This window comes from Primulina eburnea, chromosome 1 (assembly GCF_022965805.1).
Source record: "Primulina eburnea isolate SZY01 chromosome 1, ASM2296580v1, whole genome shotgun sequence".
NCBI lineage: Eukaryota > Viridiplantae > Streptophyta > Magnoliopsida > Lamiales > Gesneriaceae > Primulina > Primulina eburnea.
In genome coordinates, this window is record NC_133101.1 from 19,173,920 (window position 1) to 19,182,393 (window position 8,474).

At 38.9% G+C, this 8,474-nt stretch overlaps 1 long non-coding RNA gene across 1 annotated transcript; it reads right to left on the reverse strand.

The window, feature by feature from the left end:
• Nucleotides 1–6,371: 6,371 nt before the first annotated feature.
• On the reverse strand, nt 6,372–7,593 carry LOC140811768 (uncharacterized). The gene is made up of 3 exons (XR_012113527.1): nt 7,455–7,593; nt 7,077–7,165; nt 6,372–6,481 (listed from the first exon to the last, which is right to left on the reverse strand). It is a non-coding gene; the product is annotated as an uncharacterized lncRNA (long non-coding RNA).
• Nucleotides 7,594–8,474: the final 881 nt, after the last annotated feature.

Consider the following 8,474-nt stretch of genomic DNA (forward strand, 5'->3'; position numbering starts at 1 on the left):
TCTCACAAATTCAAAGAAAGCAAGATTTGATCTTGCCATTTAATTCCCTTTTATCTTGCAACCTTCCCTTCATTTTTCCCTAGCCATTTCCCCCTCCCCAATCTCGAAAATTCAGTAGGTTTTCAGAGAAAAATATCGTGAGGTGCTAAGAAAAATAAGAGAGAAAAAGTGAGAAAAAAAGAGCACTCCATCTATGCCGCGCCGCGTCGTCGTTTAATTTTTTTTCGTTTCAAAACAAATCCAAGGCATGTTTATATCTTCCCTTGCTCTTCAATCAAGTCATATACATGTTTTAAACCATATTTGTTCATGATTTTATTAGCAAAAACCGAAATTTGTTCAGCAACACTCCACAAAATTTCTGCACAGATTTTTGGTTTCCCTTCATGCTTCATTGTTCTGTTGGTTATGTAATTTCAGGGAGTTGGCTCGTTCCAGGCGCTCAAGGCTGCATCTAGGAATGTGATAGGGTCTGTTAGGAAAGGATTATTCCATGGGTTTAAGCCCTTTTCCCCCCCAGCAACACGAAATGACAGCAACCTTTCCATAGTGCAGAATTGGATTTCGAAAATTCTGGTTTGCTTGTCTAAGGATGGTTCGAACCTTGGTTTGCTCTTGGGTCTGTAACCCTGGTTTGAACCCTTCCCTATCATGTCTTGGACGTGACCAATATGCCCTTTCATGGCTTGGTTCACGTCCCAATCGGTTTCAAAAAAATTAAACAAGAACAGCCCATCGGTTCCTTCGAAAATTCTGGTGTTGTGTGGGTGTAATGTTTCGAAGGTATGGGTGTTGGTGTGGATCTTGGTTGGCTCTTTAGCTTTTAGCCACTGGTCATACCATGCCTCTTGATGTCTATATCATGCCATGGTCAATCAAATGGCCACTGGAATGGTCCATGACAGCAAGAGCAAGTGCAACGTCCCACGCGCAGAATTTGGTGCTCGGGTGGAACGTGTGGTTTGTTTCTGGTGTGGGTTGAATTGTGGCTGGCCTAAGGCCCTTAGCCATGGTTCAAATCATTCCTTAGGATGTTGGTAAGAGACTCTGGTTGGTGGTTCAAGCCCCAATGGCTGGTAGTCTCGAAATCGACGCAAGGAATCAAAGGCGCTGCTGCTGTATTTTTTGACAGCAAGTGACATCGCGGTTCAGAGGCTTGTTCTGGGTCCTTGGTTGGCTTTTAGCCTATGGCCTTGGACTGGACAGTGCCTCATCAAGTTAGGAAGGTCATGTTTTTGGCCGTTTGTGATTCAGATCATTTAGAGGTCGTACGAGAATTTACGGTGCAATGTGCCAAAATGACTCTCGAAAGAGCGTTTCACGTTTTTGGCCTCCATTCACTAAATTTCGAGTACTATAAATTTAGGAGCATTATTTCATCATTTTAGGCGTATTGTAATCATGACTATATGATGGTTCGGCCTTGGTTCGGGTTGGTACGGACTCACGATTAAATACGAAGTCGTTAGGCATAATTGTCTCAGTTTTTGGTTTCAATTACAAAGTTCGGTCAAAATAAATCATTTACATATTTTTCATGTTAGATTTAAGTCACAGCGAGCCTGGAAACGACCCAACCCAATCTGTAAAATTATTACAGGATATTTAATTATGTTATTTAATTATATTACGTGCAAAATATTCATTTTGAGATTTATGCGATATTGCTTGTGGTAACTTTACTATCATGGGATTATTACTTCACCCGATCGTCAGTTACCGGTCAGTTCTGTAGAACCCGTAAATCAGTAGACGTATAAGCCATGCATAATTCTAGATTTTTAAATTGACTTCATTGCATAATTATTTTAAATGCATTTCTTGAAGTTAATTATTTTATTATTTCAGTTCAGTAGTTTAATTTCAGCTTTTCAGTAAATTCAGTGAGGCCGGACCGGAGTTGGAGCATAGAGATAAATTTTAATAATTGGAAAATATTACTAGAATTTATTTAAGCTAAATAAATAGGTGATTTTAGTGTAAAATAAAGTTTATGGGATTACCTAATTAAGTTGATATAGAATAGTAAATAAGTTAGATAATCAGATCCTTAATTCCATAATATATTTATTTGGGTAAATTAAACACTAGGGATTTAAAATACAAGATTTTAGAAAAAAAAAAATTTTTCCCCTCCATTATCTTAGAATTTTCGGCCCCTTCATTGATTTAATTCTTGATTGTTACAACTCATTCTTTAATTATCTCCTTAAAACTTTTCTAGATAGAGATCTTTCCCAACTTTTAAATCTCTACCAAATAATTTAATTAAGCCATTTTTCCCTTGCACCTAGACTTATATTCGACCCTATGCACCCTCTTTATCCCATCAAAAATATTTTGATATCAAATCATTCCCTTTATCTCACAACTAGAAGATAGAAATGATTTCTCCTATCCCAACAATATTGCAATCTCCTATATTATCTTCCTAGCCTCCCTCACCTCTCCCCATTCTCGAATTCAGATCACAATTTAGAGTAAAAAACCGTGAGTTTTCAGTAGAGCTTTAGGGTAGAAAATCGTGTGCATCAAGAGAGAAAAGAAGGAAGGAAAAGCGCTCCGTCTCCTCCGTGCCGCGTCGTCGTCATTTAATTCGTTTTTCATTCAAAAACGAACCAAGCATGTCTATACTCTTTCTAAACCTCAATCAAGCCATAGTAGTAAATTTTCTTACATCAAACTCTACGAAATTTCAGCATGAAAACCGAGATTTTTGACAGCAATGTGCAGAAATAATTCTGCACAGATTTTTTTGTTTCTACCTTGCTTCACGATTGGTATGTTTGGTTTCGATTTCAGGATTGGCTCGTTCCAGGGGCTCGAGGCTGCATATGTACATGTACTAGGAAATGTTAGGGTCATGATGGAACGTTGGTTCCAGCCCCATACTCACAGGAATGCATTATTGACAGCACATCCCCCATGAGTGTCACATTGAGTTCGAAAATTTCAGTTGCTGTCATAAGGGTAAGGATCTGATCATTGCTGCCCAAGGGGCCTATAGCTATGGTTAGATCCCCTCCTTAGCAAGTCTAAGACGTGACTAAGTCACCCTTTTGGTGGCTTGGTCCATGGATCATCGGTTTTTAATAAAGACCTCACAACAGCCCCATGTCCCTTCGGCCCCCCTCAAATTTCAGCATATGCATTTCGGTTTTGGTTGCTTGGTGTGAATCTTGGTTGGCCTATGGCCCATAGCCACGGTTCATACCATGCCCCTATATGTCTAGGTCGTGCCATGGTCCATTAATGGCCACTGGAACGACGCAAGACAACCCACGAAACAAGAACAGTGCCCCCCACCCACTCGGCCTTGTTTTTGGACAGCAAGTGTGTTTGCGTTTTATTGTGGCTTGGTGTGGATCTGGTTTGGCCTATGGCCCTTAGCCACGGTTTACACCTTGCCCCTTGATGTCTAGATCTAGCCTTGGTCAATCAAATGACCACCGGAACGATCCATGACAGCAAAACAAGAACAAGAGCCCGACGTGCAGATTTTTGTTCTCGGGTAGGAATTTCGGTTGGTTGCTGGAATGTGCGAATCTTGGCTGGCCTAGGGCCCTTAGCCATGGTTCAAATCATTCCTTAGGATGTTGGTAAGGGTCTCTGGTCGGTGGTGCACGCCCCAATGGCCGATAGACTCGAAACCAACACAAGATGAACAAGTGCGCAGCTGCTGTATTTTTGACAGCAAGTATGCTGCTGTTCAGAGGCGTCGTTTGAGTTCTCGGTTGGCTTTTAGCCCATGGCCTTGGATTGGACAGTGCCCCATTGAGTTAGTAAGGTCATGTTTTTGACCGTTTGGGATTCGGATCATTTTTGAGGTCGTACGAGAATTTACGGTGCGATGTGCCAAATTGACTCTCGAAAGAGCGTTTCTTGTTTTGGCCTCCATTTCACCTAGGCTTCGACCCTCATAATTTTAGGAGCATAAATTCATAATTTTAAGCGTATTTTAATCATGACGTCACGTTGGTTCAGTGTTGGTTCGGGTTGGTTTAAAGTCATGATTAAAATACGAGGTCGTTAGACGTAATTGTCGCATTTTTCAAAAATTTAAATGCATAGTTTACCCAAGAAAATCCATTGCATATTTTCATGGCATTTTTAGGTTGCAGCGAGCCTGGGGACTATCCAATCCAGTTGGTAAAATATACAGGAATTTTCATTATGCCAGTTAATTATTTTACGTACATTAAATAGAAAATGATTATTTTTGAGATTTATGCGATATTGCTTGTGGTTCATTCACTATGTGGGAGTATTATTTTATACGGTCGCCAATGATCGATCAGTTCAGTTTGGTACCACCCGGTCGCCAGTGACCGGCCAGCTCAGTTCAGTTTCAGACTCCCCGGTAGCCAGTTACCGAACAGTTCAGCTTAGTGCAGGGGCCACAGACGTAGACCATAATCTCAACAGAAAATTTTACCAGTTATTTCAGTACAGGGCTCCAAGGAGCAAATATTTTTATTGTGATTTTCAGTTCAGTTATGCACGTAATATAATTGCTCAGTACAGATTATCTTCAGCATGCCTCATGACATGATATTTTATCTCATGCATATTTTACTTCAGATTTTACTCGTTACCTGCGATATATGCATGCTGAGTCTTTAGGCTCACTAGACTTGATTGTTGTAGGTACTGATGAGGCCAGGGCTGAGGGCGGGGACCAGTGAGCCAGCTTGGGTCGGCAGTAGTGGCACCCGAGGACCTCAGTGCAGCAGTTGTTATTTTATTCCGCAAACATTTTATCAGTCGTGGGATATTTTTAAATTGTGATTTTTGGCAACTTTATTTTCTTCTGCTGCGATTTTGAACGTTAAAACATTTTATCAGTTTTTGGTATGAATGAGGTACTCCATTTATTTTAAAGGAAAACAATAAAATTTTTAATTTTCCGCAAATTTTCAAGCAAGGATTTTCGGGCCTTCACAAGTTCAATTATGTACCACCCAGTATACTGTGGCATTAGTCTGATCAGACGCTCATTATTTCACCCGGTCGTCAATTACCGTTCAGTTCAGTTCAGTTCAGTTCAGGGGCCACTTGTGTAGACCGTAATCTCACCAAGAAAATTATTACAAGTTATTTCATTACAGGGCTCCAAGGAGCAAACATTTTCACTATGATTTTCAGTTCAGTTATGCACGTATTATAATTACTATTGAAATGATATTTTACGTTACACCTCATTACAAGATATTTTAACTTGCATGCGATTTTATTATTTAATTACTCGTTATTTACGATATATGCATGCTGAGTATTTAGACTCACTAGACTTGATTGTTGTTGGTATTGATGATGTCGAGACCAAGGGCGGGGACCAGTGAGCTAGCTTGGGTCGGCAGTAGTGGAACCCGAGGACCTCATTTTTCAGCATTTATTATTTTATGATCAAACATTTTTTTTTCTGTCGTTGGATTATTTTGCAAACATTAAATTCTTCCTGCTGTCATTTTGAATATTAATCTTTATTTATCAGTTTAATTTATGAACGAGACATTTTAATTATTTAAAAAGAAAATTTTAAATTTTTCCGCAAATTTTCAAACACGAATTTTTAAGCCTTTACAGTCCGGCTCATAAAATTGATGAGGCTCGGACACCGGAAAGTTGTGACTTCCACTGACATATTTGATGTGAAATACGTGAAACTCCCATGACTTCGGCTCATAAAATTGTGGGATCTCATGGCGACCGTCCACTAAGGTTCGACATTGATGGATCGGGCTCGACACGTGAAGATAAATGGGATCATAAAATTGGACCCTCCTCAAACGTGAGACGAAATTACGTAAGGGTTGCAAGGAGTTGCAATTGGGCTCTACATTTTGAAAATTGGTATTGAATGATAAAATTCGAGATCATAATTTAGTAATTGAGCCTTGCGTACTCACTAAGAAAATTGAATTTCCCGTTTTCATTAGATGGTGGTGAAAATGTCAAAAAAGCTGGAGGCAATTCGTAAAAACAAAAGTCCATATTTTACGTCATACAAAATATTTTAAAATAGTCATTAATTTTTACTCTATTTCTATTTCAGTATATTTGTGATGTCGTCTCAAAACCCACTATATGTTATTATCGACCAAAACAAGCTAACATGACCTAACTAGCTCGATTGGCTAAGGAAATTAAAAATTGTTTTAAATTTTGAAAATATAGCACAAGTGCTCAAGCAAGCTCCACCCTAAGCAAGCTGTGGGGCCCCGGGTCCGATATCTAATACTAATAATTTTAAATGTATCAAACCAAACGATTTAATAAAAATACATAATTTCTTGTTCACAAACTGACATAAACATCGTCAGAATAATTTTAATGTCTCAAATGTTTGAAATAAAATTTTTAACATATCCAACCAAAGTAATCCCAACATCATAAAATAGCTCCTAAGACCCGAGAATCCCACTCTAACTCGTATCTCCTCGCCTGGAGCTGGACTCTGGCATCCGAAGCCTCGCCTCACCTACCGTCAAGCACATGAAAACAAGAGGTAGCCGACATGCCGGTGAGTATAAACCCAGTATGATACAATCAATAACATATGAGAATTTAAAATACAACAATTTCATATGAAATCCATAAAGATGCAATATAATGCAATGCATGATCAGAAGCTGTGGCTATCAATAAATCTCAAGATCAAGTGAATCATCTGGTCATAGGGTACCCAAGGGAATAGAATCATCCAGCAACATCCACCGACTCAACCGCTCGGGGTGGGGTGCTGTGTTCTACAATCCCAAGACTATGGTGCGCCTATAGAGAGTGTTCAGGCCATAGCAGCGACCTCCGCATACACTATGCCAACTCAACTATAGCCCCATACGTCCAACAAATCAATATATCAAGGCGACCTCCGCCATATCAAATCTGAATCAAAAACTGGCTCAATATGCAATGCAATGATGCAAATCAATATCATCATTTCGAATTCATAATCAACTCATCTCAATACAACAATCATAATCAAATCACCAATAATTCATCGAGCCATAGAGTTTTCAATTAAAACAAAAAAAATGATACTTTTACCTCGTATGTTACCGATCGTAACATACCTTTCAAATATTACCAAAAGAAGACCGAAATGCGTATGTGAGAAGTCTTGAACCTTTGAATTCTACTATAACTCAAGGACTTTGATCATCTATCAAAATAGAGTAATTTCTGTTCAAAATTCATAATCAATCCAATACGACTTCAAATCAAGATCCATAGATTTCTTAATCATAATATTCCATAAAAACATTCATTGGATCATTTTGTCAAACACTTGGCGTGCATGCTAAAGAGTTAGCTCCTCTTCAATTCTATTTTAAATTCAACCCAACACAATCACAACATCTCCAACATCTCTATATCTCAAATATCAATTCAATTATCAATTCTAAACTTCAACCCATTTCCAAACTTTAACAAAAATCGGAAAAACTTACATCCTTATGAAGCCCGTGATGAGAGGATCACAAATCTAACTTCATTTCATATTTTCCTTGAACAAATCTCCCATGGATTGAAGAAGAAATTAGAAGATGAAAGGAAAATTAAAGAACCCTAGCTTCCTTGCTCTGAAGAAACCGAGAGGATGGGAAAGAAATGAGATAAAAATGAAGTCTCCACTTATTTTATACCTTAAAACACCAAAAACACGACTTTACTATTCACAGACCGCGGGTGCGCTAGTCTAAGCATCGCGGGTGCGGTGTACCTTCGTCAAATCATCCAAAATTTTGATAATCAAGACCGCGGGTGCGGCAGAGTAAGGACCACGGGTGCACTATCCACTCTGCGCACAGCTTCTCCAAAGATCGCTTCAGAAACGCCTCTTCCGGTCAGAATTAGGAAAAGTGGTAAACTACAAAGTTGTAGCTCTATGTCTTGGCTTTCATCTCCCAAAATTTCAGCTTATTTGGATGTCTGAGTAAAAAGTTATGCCAATTCTCCCAACATGTGTCATTGTAGGAACGACGATACGTACGACACACTTCGGGGCTCTTTTGGCTCATCTTCCCTGATGATTTGAACAAAACTCAAAACTGGAAAGTTATAGCCTTATGTCTTATCTTTCTAATGGAAAAGGCCTCACATCAATTGGATCAATATACAAAACATTATGCTAAAAACCACAACTTGTGCCATATTTTTCATACCGTTTCTGCACATCCATTACCTATTTAGCTCAAATTTCAACCTTTGATTCTACCCATCCTTTATCTATTCCATTGTATAACATCATTATCATTAATACCATAACGTAAACCAAGAATGATCACAACTAATGCCATATTATATCAAAATTCGGGCATTACACAAGCTAAGCAAATGCCACTGCAGAAGAGCTAGCTAGGCTTGACAAATGGTAGTACCATGACTTGCAAGCTAATAGCTATACGTTAGATTCTATGTCAAACGAGTTGTAGAGGCGGTTTGAGGAAGCTCTGAATCCTGCTGACATT